The following is a 13,660-nucleotide window of genomic DNA, read 5'->3' on the forward strand; positions in this document are numbered from 1 at the left end:
CCCACTGAAAACAAAATGGAGGAGTAAACACTGTGGAATCGATAAAACACTAAGGGGCCTATTAGGATGACCGGCGGACTTTGTCCGCCCGTCATCCTACCGGGGTTTGGGACCCCCCGCATAAGGGCGGGGGTCCCGTGGGGGGTATTAGGATGTGCCCGCCACAGTGGCGTGCACATCCTGCATTTTTAGCAAAAAATGGTGGCTACTGCCCTCTTGCCTTGAAAATGCATTAATGCATTTGCATAGACAAAGCGGCAGGCACCGCGCGGTGCCTGCCGCTTTATTTATGCAAATGCAGGGGGCACATGGGGGGTACCACAGGTACCCCCCATGTGCACCCCCCACCTCTCCTTCACTCTGGGGGCCCGCAGGGGGCCCCCAGAATGAAGACCGCATGCCTTTCTGTGGTGGTAGTCGCCACGGAAAGGCATCTCAACAAGCCAATCATAATATGGCTGGCAGTGTCTGATAGACACCGCCACCATATTAAACGTTTTCCGCCCCGGTCGCAAGGCGACCGGGGCGGAAAAGCGGCGCGGTCACTCCCGCCATCCTAATATGGCCGGGGGGAATATAGGTGCGGATGGCGGGTGGATTGCCCCCGCTAGGCTGGAGGTGGCTACCGCCAGCCTCGCAGGGGCAATCAGCCCGCCATCCTAATGGGCCCCCAAGTTTTAAAGATTTAAAATAAAATTCTCAAATCAAACGATTCAGAAAAATACACGTTTTAAAATGATACTTTTACCTAAATTATGGTAACACTCACAAAAAGCTATAAATAGTAGTCAGACACCATTTTGAAGTCAGTGGTCAATGGACTACCAGTGAGAGCAGACGGATTTTCAGCACACTCCTACGTTTACCGGAAAACGAGAACTCAACAAATGGCATACTTCAACTCAGCAAAATACAAGTAAGTATAACACATAGAAATCAAAATTATATCATTTAAAAAAATAACTTAATATAATTTAAAAAAATTAATTCATTACATTTTACAGTTTTCAACACACTTGAAAATCGAAACAAGAAATTTGAAAATACTGATATTCATTTTTCGATATTACTTGTAAGCACATTTTTTTAAAGAAATATTTGTAAAAAAGTATGTCAAACCAAATAATTCTTTCTAATTTAAATAAATCGATGAAAAGAATAATATCAAGCACGTATGTATGTTTTTTAGAAACTCATTAAAAAATGGTTATTTTAAATAAAAATAAAAATGATAAAGTCAAAATTTTTATTTTTACTAAAAAACGTAAATAAATTTAGTAAGCTCAACCGTCTAATTTTTTCGAATGTTCAGCTTACTAAAACATTTTTTCTGAAGTAATCATTTTTTAATAAAAGATTGAAGAAAGGAGTCGAACGATATAAAAATACATCTTTTTTAAAGGTGAAGAAACAGATCTGTGAATAAATAATTTTAATAAAAAATGTATGTTATATAAAAACTAATTTTAATATTTGCAAAACTATTTTTTAAACTGCTGAAAAACGATAGTATCATACAAATTGAAAAAAACAATGACATTACATTTTATATCACAATTTATAACCTCTGAATATCCATGTACGAACGATAATATTTTTTTTACCAAAAAATAGAGTATTAATAAATAGAAATTAGACAGTTGTCCTTTATCCCTAAACAGCTAAATACAAAGAAATAGCAACTTCAAAAAGAGAAACCAATAACAATCTGAACACCATCAAGTTCTCAAAACAAAACCAACCGAAAGTCATTCAAATTAAACAAAAGGTAAATAATAAAGTAAAATGTACAAATTAACAATTAACCTCTTTTGATTCCTCATACAGTCAGCTCTAAAAACAAAAAGCACAGAAAACAAACATTTTCTTTTTTAATTTAGAAACAGCTGAAGGAATTCAAAGATCATCCAAGCAAAAGGAAGACCACCTACGAACATCAACGGAAAGAAGTAATCAAGTTATAAAAAGGTAAACAGGAAATACATGCTATTTTGCAACACAGTGTAAAAGTACTAATTACTATCCAAACTCAAATGGAATTTAAAAGTAGGGTAAGTGCTGGATTGTGCAGAAGTATTAGGTACTAATCTAACTCCAATGGGCTATTAAAATAAGGTAAGTGAAGGATAATGCAAGTGTATTAATGATTATTGCTACTCCACAGAGGTGATGAAGTAGGGTAAGTGCTGGCTAACGCAGCTGTATAACTTTCAATTTTAACTCCACAGGGGTATTGAAAAAGGGTAAGTGCTGGATAGTGTAGGGGTATACCTAAATATTCTTACTCCAGGGGAGGTGTTGACGTAGGATAAATGCAGGATAGTGCTGCTGTATTACTTACTATTCTAACTCCAGTGGGGTATTAATGAAGGGTAAGTACTAGATACTGCTGTAGTATAACTTTCTATTCTAACTTCAGGAAGGTGTTAGGCTAAGTGCTGGATAGTGCTGGTGTAATATTTAGTATTCTAATTCCAGGGACGTGTTGATGCAGGGTAAGTACTGGACAGTGCAGGGGAGTAACTGAACTCTGAATATCCATGTAGTATCGAAAATATTTTTATTACCAAGAAAAAAAGTTTTATTAATTTGAAAATAAACAGTTTTTTAACTCTTGTATCCCAAAACAGATTCCTTCATAGAAATCGCAACTTGAAAAATAGAAACCAAAAACAAGCTGAAAACCATCTTCTTCTAATTAAGAAACCATCCACATCTCATCCAAATTAAAAAAACAGGTAAATAGTAATGTAAAATATACAAAGATATCAATTAACCACTTTAAAATCCTCATAGAGTTATCTCTCAATTAAAAAAGGGACACCAAACTTACAATTTCATTTTTAAATTGTAAACAGATCTACGAATTTAAAGATCATCAAAGCAAAAACAAGATCAACAAAGTACATATACAGAAAGAAGCGAACAAGTTATAAAAAGGTAAACAGGATATACATTTTTTTAAATTACTAGTGTTAACAAACTAATTACTATCCAAACTCTAAGGAGATGTAAAAGTAGGGTAAATGCTGGATTGTGCAGTTGTATAACTTACTATTCTAACTCCAGAGGGGTGATAAGGTTGGGTAAGTGATGTATAGTGCATGTATATAAATTACTATTCTAACTCCAGGGGGGTGTAAAAGTAGGGTAAGTGCTGGATAGTGCAGGTGTATAACTTACTATTCTAACTCCAAGGGGGTTTTAAGGTAGGGTAAGTGCTGGATAGTACAGGTGTACAACTTACGATTCTAACTCCAGTGTTGTGTAGAAGTAAGGTAAGTGCTGGATAGTGCAGATGTATCACTTACTATTTTAACTCCTGGGGGGTGTTGAGGTAGGGTAAGTGCTGGATAGTGTAGGTGTATAAGATACTATTCTAACTCCAAGGGTGTAGATCTAGGGTAAGTGCTGGATAGTGCAGATGTATAATTTACTATTCTAACTCCAGAGGGGTGTTGATTTAGGGTACGTGCTGGATAGTGCTGGTATATAACTTACTATTCTAACTCCAGGGGGGTGTTGGAGTAGGGTAAGTGCTGGATAGTGCAGGTACAAACCTTACTATTTTAACTCCAGGGGGGTGTTGAAGTAGGGTAAGTGTTGGATAGTGCTGGTGCATAACTTATTTCTCTAACTCCAGGGGGGTGTAGAAATAGGGTAAGTGCTGGATAGTGCAGGTGTATAACTTACTATTCTAACTCCAGGGGAGTGTTGAGGTAGGGTAAGTGCTGGATAGTGCAGGTGTATAAGTTACAATTCTAACTCCAAGGGGGTGTACATTTAGGATAAGTGCTGGATAGTGCAGATGTATCACTTACTATTCTAACTCCAGGGGGTGTTGAGTTAGGGTAAGTGCTGGATAGTGCAGGTGTATAAGTTACTATTCTAACTCCAAGGGGGTGTAGATCTATTGTAACTGCTGGATAGTGCAGATGTATCACTTAGTATTCTAACTCCAGAGGGGTGTTGTTTTAAGGTAAGTGCTGGATAGTGCTGGTGTATAACTTACTATTCTAACTCCAGGGGGGTGTTGAAGTAGGGTAAGTGCTGGATAGTGCATGTGTACAACTTACTATTCTAACTCCAGTGTTGTATAGAAGTAAGGTAAGTGTTGGATAGTGCAGGTGTATCACTTACTATTCTAACTCCAGGGAGGTGTTGAGGTAGGGTAAGTGCTTGATAGTGCAGGTGTATAAGTTACTATTCTAACTCCAAGGGGGTGTAAATGTAGGGTAAGTGCTGGATGGTGCATATGTATCACTTACTATTATAACTCCAGGGGGGTGTTGAGGTAGGGTAAGTGCTGGATAGTGCAGGTGTATAATTTACTATTCTAACTCCAAGGGGGTGTAGATCTAGGGTAAGTGCTGGATAGTGCCGATGTATAACTTACTATTCTAACTCCAGAGGGGTGTTGATTTAAGGTAAGCGCTGGATAGTGCTGGTGTATAACTTACTATTCTAACTCCAGGGGGGTGTTGAAGTAGGGTAAGTGCTGGATAGTGCAGGTGTATAACTTATTATTCTAACACCAGTGTTGTGTTGAAGTAGGGTAAGTGCTGGAAAGTGCAGGTGTATAATTTAATATTCTAACTCCAGTGTTGTGTTGAAGTAAGGTAAGTGCTGGATAGTGCAGGTGAATAACTTACTATTCTAACACCAGTGTTGTGTTGAAGTAGGGTAAGTGCTGGATAGTGCAGGTGTATAACTTAGTATTCTAACTCCAGTGTTGTGTTGTAGTAAGGTAAGTGCTGAACAGTGCAGGTGAATAACTTACTATTCTAACTCCAAGGGGATATTAAAGTAGGGTAAATGCCGGTTAATGCAGCTGTATAAAGTACACATTTTTTCTAAACCTTTTTTTTTCATTTCAGATAATGTCGTCCGAAAAAACAGCCAAATATATAAGATCAAACAAAGGAAACCGACTGTTAAAACATGCATGGTACATATATTGCAAGGAGAGAATTACTGAACCAAAAAGACATTGGAGGTGTGTGCAATATTACTCTAGCCATTGCAAAGGCAGAGCGGTTACACTATGTGACACAGTTGTTAAAGCAACTGAACATAACCACTCTGCCTCTGCAATGGACATAGAGGTAAGAGAAACAATTAACGAAATGAAGGATATTGCAAGCACCTCCAATGAATCTTCTGGTTCAATTTTAAGGGAGGTTGGTCAGGATGTCCCTACTCATGTAGCTAGCAGTATGCTAATCATACCTAATCTGAGACAAATTATTCAAAGAAAAAAACAGGCAAGTAACCCACAAAGAACTACTCCTCAAACCTATTCTGACATTCAAATACTCCTGAACTCACTCTTTCTATATCAAACAAACCTTTCATCCTACATGTCAAGTTATAGAATGGTGAAATTTGGATGATGGATGGGACATTTAAAAGCACGCCCCATCCATTCACTCAAATTTACACTATTCATGCAAAAATCAATGACACAGTTGTCCCCTTAGTGTACAGTTTGCTACCTTACAAACAATCCATAACGTACACTGAACTTTTGACAGTGATTAAATCAAAAACATCAAAAAAAAGTCCTAGGAAAATAATATTAGATTTTGAATTTGCAATGATAAATGTTATTACAAAAACGTACACGGATACCCAAATTCAGGGATGTTTTTTCCATTTTTCCGAGGCATTTTGGCGTAAATTACAAACAATATCCCTAGTTGTGGATTATGCATCAGATAGAATACTGCAATTCGAATTAAAAAAACTAACTGCACTTTGCTTTGTTCCTCCTGATAGTGTAGACGAGTACTACACTGCAATTACAAAATCCGAATATTACACAGCAAAAGAGAAAAAATTGGCACCCTTACTAAATTATTTTGAGGACACATGGATTGGGCATCTAAGCAGGTCGGATCGGAGGAGGAAACCACGTTTCCATGTGGAGTGGTGGAACTGCTACACGAGCTGCTTAGAAGGAGAAGCAAAGACAAACAATGCCATAGAGGGAAGGCACAACTCCTTCAATCACACAATTGGAAAACCTCACCCTAACTTTTGTCATTTTTGGGAAACTTTGAGGAAGGAGCAAAGTTTCCAAGAAATGAGAATGTCACAAGCATTAACAGGTAGTCTAAACCCACGAATTTCTAAAAGATCAAAAGAAATGTCTGAAAGACTATTGGGTACCTTACAACAATTTTCGTTGTGTGTGGCTTTAGACTACCTAGATAATGTTGCTCACATACTACATTATTAACTCTTCCTTCCCACTTACTTTCCTGTTTTGTCCTAAATTAAGTAAACAATCCAAATAAATTGACATTTTTTCTAAACATTTTTTTCAAATTTAAAAGTCGTGTCACCTTACTTCAGATGTCTTCTTTTTTCTTTTCTTTTCTCTGTAAATCCAAACCAAATCCATGAATTTTTTAATCCATCCCCAAATCCACTCCAGTGCAAAAAAAACCAATAATGAATACTTCAATGAAAATAAGCATTCCCTTACGAAAACGAAACCATTCTCAAAAGAATTTATTCAAAAGTAAAAAAGACCTTTTTGAAAAGATCGATTCAGAGTATTCCCCCCCAAAAAATCTTCTCCTATTTCAAACGATTTCAAAATCCGACTGCCAATAAAAAATCTTCTATAATTCCAAACAATTTTGATTTCCAAATCCAAAAGTAACATCGATCCATCTTCTTTATTCAAATTTCTTTTCCAATCTTGAAAATCCACAAACCAAAGAATCTCACAAAAATTTCTCAGCTTAAAAGATCCCCAAAAATATGTACAAAATCAAAAATTTTGTCTCCATAACAAATCCAATACTTCGAAATCGATCTTCTTCTTGGTCCGGTCTTTGCAAATCATTTTTTTTTTCAAAAAATTCATTCATATAAACTTTTTATAAGTACAATATGCATTACTTATATTTACAAATTACAATTTTATTTTTCAAACTATTAACAGGTGACCCGACAACGGCATACTCTAACTACACGATCGGTGACATGCTAAAAGAGTGATAATTACATAAACATTTAAATACAGTATTCCTCCTTATTCTCTCCTTGCAATATATATATCTAAAAACATCAAACTGTTCGTAAAAAAAGATATTAAAGTTTCCCACCTGAGCGCAGCTCTCCTTGCTTCTGCTCTGTCCATCGACGCTCCTCAAAATGGCCGCGATGAAGCACGTCTACGCGTATACGTCATCCGGAGCTGTGAAGAGAAAAAAAGCACTATTTATTTCCAATTTACTGTAATATTCAATATATGTATTAACACATTTATTTTATATTTAATACAAACATATTTCATTTTTTCTAAAAATATGTTAATAATGATAGAAATATTTCTTTATTTAAAAAATATGTTTATGAATAAAATATTACTAAAACAGCCTTGCATTACGTTAATATTATTACTAAATATTTAAAATACACTTAATGTAATGTTGTTAATATTAACTAAATAATGTTCTTACTCTACACTACTCCCATTTGCTTCTCATCTGTCCCGCATCAGTCTTCTTATGATCTTGAAAATGATACACGCGGAGAACACTTAGCCTGCTATGGAAATAAATAAAGGACAATACTTTACATTGAAGTCAATGGAAATGCGTGAGAAAATATGTTCTTTTATTTTTTTTAAATCTTTTTCCCTTATCAATTTTTTCAAAAATATTTAAAAAAAAATAAAATGAAACATCAGTAATCTTAAACTTATTTTAAAAAATATATATTTTTGTAATTCTTTTTTATAAAAATATATTTTTTTAAATAAATTATAACTAAATATTACTTGTGAATTAATTTAACTACTAAGAAGTACTAGTTAGTAACTGGAATATTAATTTTAAACCCAAATACTCTCTAATTTTTTTATTTTAATTTAAAATAGTTAGTAACAGGAGTAATAATTTTAATAAATAACAATAATATATTTTTTGAAAATCAATTCAACTACTAAGAAGTACTAGTTAGTAACAGGAGTATTCATTTTAATTCTAAATAGTATCTATTTTTTTTTAAATAGTTAGTAACAGAAGTGTTTATTTTAAATCCAAATACTAAATCATTTTTCAAATTTATTTTTAAAATGGTTAGTAGCAGGAGTATTAATTTTAAATCAAAATTCTATTTAATTTTTTGTTTTTAATTTCAAATAGTAACAAGAGTATTAATTTTAAATCCAAATACTATCTAATTTTTTTTAATGTAAAATATTTAGTAACAGGAGTTTTAATTTTAAATTTATTTTAATAAATAACAATAATTAATTTTTTGATAATTAATTTTACTACTAAGAAGTACTAGTTAGTAACAGGTGTATTAATTTTAAATCCAAAAACGATCTATTTTTTTTTAACTAGTTAGTACCAGGAGTATTAATTTTAAATCCAATAACTATCTAATTTTTTTAATTTACTTTAAAATAGTTAGTAACAGGAGTATTAATTTTATATCAACATACTATTTAATTTATTAAATATAATATATTATAAATATTTTCAAAATAAAAAAAAACAATTAAAATCAAAATACTTACTTTGTAATAGCATGCGTTGTAATAGCATCTGCGTTGTAATGGCACGCGCTGTAAAAGCATGCGTTGTAAAGGCACTTGCGTTGTAATTGATTCGTTGTAAAGGTAGTGCGTTTAAAAAGTTGCGTTGTAATGGATGTTCCTCCTCTCTATGACATCAGTATAACCCTTCTAAGGCGATTGTGCACCAGTATATTTATATGTAGATATATACTATTCCACGGGAACCATTGTTTTCTTGTTATATTGTCCGAGCTGGCAGGGACAGCAAGTGGTACAGCCTGCAGTGGCCACCTGAGAAGGACCCTGGCACTTACTATTTGTTACAAATTAAGCACTGCTCTCACTGTCTCTTCCTCCATTCCTACTAGTTTCAACAAACTAGTTTCAGTTCATGATATGTGTTTTGTTTCTAAAGTTTGGGAGGAATGTTATGTCGTTTGTTCAACTGAGACTCCCCCCTGCACTCGACGCAGCAGTTAGTATCTCCCACTCGGCGCATCATTGTGTGCATAGAGATGCGATTCATCGGAGAAGGGCACAGATCTTAAGAACTGCACAGTGTGCATGGGTGAGTTTTATTAGTATGCCATTCAGCGCTTGACTTGTCATGACCTAGGCAACACAACAAGGGGCATATATAGATTTCCAGACAGACCTGTAAATCTTTAAGTGGGACGTGCTTTGAAAGTTGTTCTGCAGAAAACTCTTCACCCTGGAAGAGATGAGCAGACAATTCTGAAGACTGAAAAAAGAAACAAAACATATGTATACATTTTTCAAAGCTTCTAACCTTATGTATATGGTTGGGAAGCAAGATTCCTTTAAAATATATTTTTTGTGCCCTTTTCATTTTTATGGAAAACAAATTTTCATGAAAAGTCTTTACTTCTCCTACACCCTACGTGAAAAAAATGGACCTGTAGTTCATTTTACCAACTTAGAGGCCTATTAGGATGGCGGACGGAAACGTGTTCCGTCCGCCATGGTCGCGGCAAAAATACTCCCGACCGCTCCGCGGATAATCCGCGGTAGCGATTAATATATTTCTGTCATCAAACACTGACCGCGGCGGACGGATCACATTAAACACAGACCGCGGCGGACGGATCACATGAAAGACCGCCGCTAGCGGACGGTACCACAGAAACACCCTCCGCCGCGGACGCATTCACCGCGGAAACAGGCCCAAGCGCCGCCAGACCTGCGGAGGGTCCGGCCGCACGATTAGGATAACCCCGCCATCCCAACGGAACTCACCACCTTCCTCGACCGCCGCGGAAAAAAAGCTTCGACAAACGGAGCATGACTGCGGAAGGACCAAACGAATATCACCCCTGCCGTCAAACCGATTAAAAAATGGCGGACGTAAGTAAATAGAAAACACACAAAACAGGACATACACCCACCTGAAACACCCACCCCCAACAACTACACGCCCCAATGACACCCCCCCAGCACAAACAAGAGTACCCAAGTCACCACACCCACAGAACACCTGACTGGCAACAACCATTAGGACACAACAATCACACAGAGTAGAAAATGAATCCCTCCCATTACCACAATCCTTTGCATCACAGCACAGCTGGAAGAAAGAGGCAGAATAGCACAAACAGCAGACACACACAAAATGTAAATGTAAATGTAAATGTAATTTGTACTTGTAAAGCGAACTAATACCCCAACTGGCGTGTCCTGGCGCTGTAACGCATACCACTGTGGAACCCTTCCTGGCTTTTCCCTGTGAAATGTCCACTCCTGGGCACCCCCAACGTGAAGCCAGGCATCCCAGCGCTGTTGGGGCCGTTGTGGAGATTAAGCAAGCTATTGCCCAGAGTTGCAGATTGGGACCCATGATTAGAATAGGCACCGAGGCGAGAATAATCAGGTCAGAAGAAATTGAGCCCAAGACCCGTCGAGGCGGGAATTGAACCCTGGTCCTGGACCAGACCTCTGCATCAGGGGCTGCCGCTCTAACCATCGAGCCACACTTCTCCACCAAACACACATACAACCTGCACACCAACACACCCACCACACAAACCCCCACAACACCATCCCTACATACCACACACCTGCACACCCCACCAACACCTTGCACATCACACATCATGGCACCCAAGAAAAACCCCAAGTTCACAGAGAGGGAGTTGAAGGTCATGGTGGATGAAATCATCCGTTTCGAACCACATCTGTTCGGTACCCTAGTCCAGCAGACCACCTTGGCAACCAAAACCAACATGTGGGACAGGATAGTGACCAGAGTGAATGCTTCAGGGACCGTGCCACGCACCAAACACGAGATCCAGAGGCGGTGGCACGACCTCAAGACAAGGGTGAAAGGCATCAGGGCCAAGAACCACCTGCGGGCACAACACACTGGCGGCGGCAATCCCCCCGGAGTCTATACTATTTGCCGAATGGGAGGAGAAGGTGCTGGGCATACTGCACCCTGAGAGCCTGGAAGGAATAGAAGAGGGACTTGAGGCTGGTAAGTACAAACCAATGACCACTATCACACTGTCATGGTCTGCCTTGCACAACTGCCAAGACACATCTCCCAGGCTCCAATCCATGCATGTGGACCACACAGTCACCCAAATGTGAAGTCCTGGGCTCAAATGCACCCACCATGACCAACCACAAATGTTGCCTCCTACGTTCCCAGGCTTGCATGTTGTCAAAGCAGCCAACACCACAACTCCCAACAGGCCCCAATGTCTACATGGAGGGTGGGGGTGGGTGGGGGGCTGTATCCAGCACTACAACTCCTAACAGGCCCCCATGTCTACAGGGAGGGTGGGTGGGGTGGGTGAGAGACCAGCACTACAACTCCCAACAGGCCCCCATGTCTACAGGGAGGGTGGGGGTGGGTGGGTTGGGTGAGAGACCAGCACTACAACTCCCAACAGGCCCCCATGTCTACAGGGAGGGTGGGTCCAGCACTACAACTCCCAACAGGCCCCCATGTCTACAGGGAGGGTGGGAGTGGGTGGGGTGGTGGGTCCAGCACTACAACTCCCAACAGGCCCCCATGTCTACAGGGAGGGTGGGGGTGGGTGGGTGGGTGAGAGACCAGCACTACAACTCCCAACAGGCCCCCATGTCTACAGGGAGGATGGGGGTGGGTGGGTGGGTGAGAGACCAGCACTATAACTCCCAACAGGCCCCCATGTCTACAGGGAGGGTGGGGGTGGGTGGGTGGGTTGAGAGACCAGCACTACAACTCCCAACAGGCCCCCATGTCTACAGGGAGGGTGGGGGTGGGTGGGTGGGTGAGAGACCAGCACTCCAACTCCCAACAGGCCCCCATGTCTACAGGGAGGGTGGGGGTGGGTGGGGTTTTGGGTCCAGCACTCTAACTCCCAACAGGCCCCCATGTCCCATCCCAGAGCAAGAAGGAGTCTGCCCACCATTTGCTGACCAGTGCATCTCCTCCTTCAAACCTACAGGTATGTAGCCATCTTCACAGGGGCACCATCCAATAGCAGGACCGGACCACACATATCCAAGTATTGTCTCCCCACCTACACACCACCACAATGCCCAGTACTGTCTACCACACCAACATGATGACACCAACAACCATGTCCTGATTCCATAGTAATTTGTAATGTAACAACAACAAACCTGTCATGTCCACAGCATTGATTCTTAAATTCTTGTCCCACAGGTGATCGCAACTTGACAGGCAAAACCAGCAACCGCCAGCACCAGTCGCCCCCCTCACAGCCAGGACTTTCCGGTGAAGATTCCATCGACACCTCGGGTGCAGAGGACGATGCTGTCCCAAGCACACTCCCAGGGCCATCAGGCTCCCAGGACATCCCTGCCTCCACCACCTTGGCCAGTGTCACAACACCAACACCTGCCATTGTGAGCTGTGCAGCTACCACCACCACCACCAACACCACCACTCTTGCCTGTGCCACCCTGCCTGGCCCATCCTCCGATGATGGGCCATCAACATCTCAGGCTAGCAGGGAGAGTGGACGGGAGAGGACACAGGTGAGGCCACAGCTCACAAACAGGAGTGCAGGTGCTAGGCGAGGTCGGGAACAAGACCCAGCCCATCCTGGGACCGAGACCCTGGAGGCCATCGCCAGAGTCCAAGCCTCCTATAAGCGGTCGCAGGCACAGGCGGATCGGGCACACCAAGACTCGCTACAGAACTGCCAGCTGTTGCGGTCGATGGACAACCGCATGGGCCAAATTGTTGACCTCATGGGGCAGCAAACAGCTCTTTGGAGGGAGTGGTTATCCCGTGCCACACCACCTCCCCCTCCCCCAAGTGCCCAGCGGGACAGGGCACCAACACCACCGCCACTGACAGGGAAGTCGTCCCTGAACAACCTGCCCCCACAGCTGGCTCCGCTCCGGCTCCAAGACTTAGGGTCCGCCCGAGGCTGGATCCAGCTGAGAGCAGTGGCAATGCACCATCCACCCGCTCGAAGAGGGGCCGCCACTGACTTCACCCTTCCTTGAGCCTGGCATTCACTCTGCGAACTATCTTGCCGAACAATGCCAAGCATTGGCACAGGTCTGTTGGACGAGGTGTACATCACACAATGTCCCCACAGTGTTTTCATCTAACATGACCTTCAACTCACACTTCCCCCCCAACACCTATTTGTAAATATACACTAACAGTAATCCACACCCTGTATATAAACACCATGTAAACACTCAATGCTGTGTGACCTCCATGTTTTAAACACAGGTTTGTCTTAGTAGTTGTCATTACCAGGTGCAGGGATCAATGTTCTTGAGAATCATGCCTCTGTGGGAGTGACCTAGGGATAATGAGAGAACAACAAGCACAGGTCTGGAAACTGAATCACACCCATCACACCACACCGTACTGCAACATCCCACAAACCACACTCACCACTAATTAAGCGGATCACAGGACACACATCAGGGAGCATTGCATGTACACCATCCCCCACACCCATTTATTTATTTATTTTATTTTTATCATTTGTAGAGCGCCTGACTCACCCCACATGGGGTATCTCCGCGCTATGAATGTAGCCGGTATAGAAACTGGGGATTTTAACAAAAGAGTATAGTCTTCAGTTTTTTACAAAAGCTGAGATAGTTGGTGCAGAGGCGAAT

The sequence above is a fragment of the Lissotriton helveticus genome, chromosome 6, assembly GCF_964261635.1.
Source record: "Lissotriton helveticus chromosome 6, aLisHel1.1, whole genome shotgun sequence".
Lineage (NCBI taxonomy): Eukaryota > Metazoa > Chordata > Amphibia > Caudata > Salamandridae > Lissotriton > Lissotriton helveticus.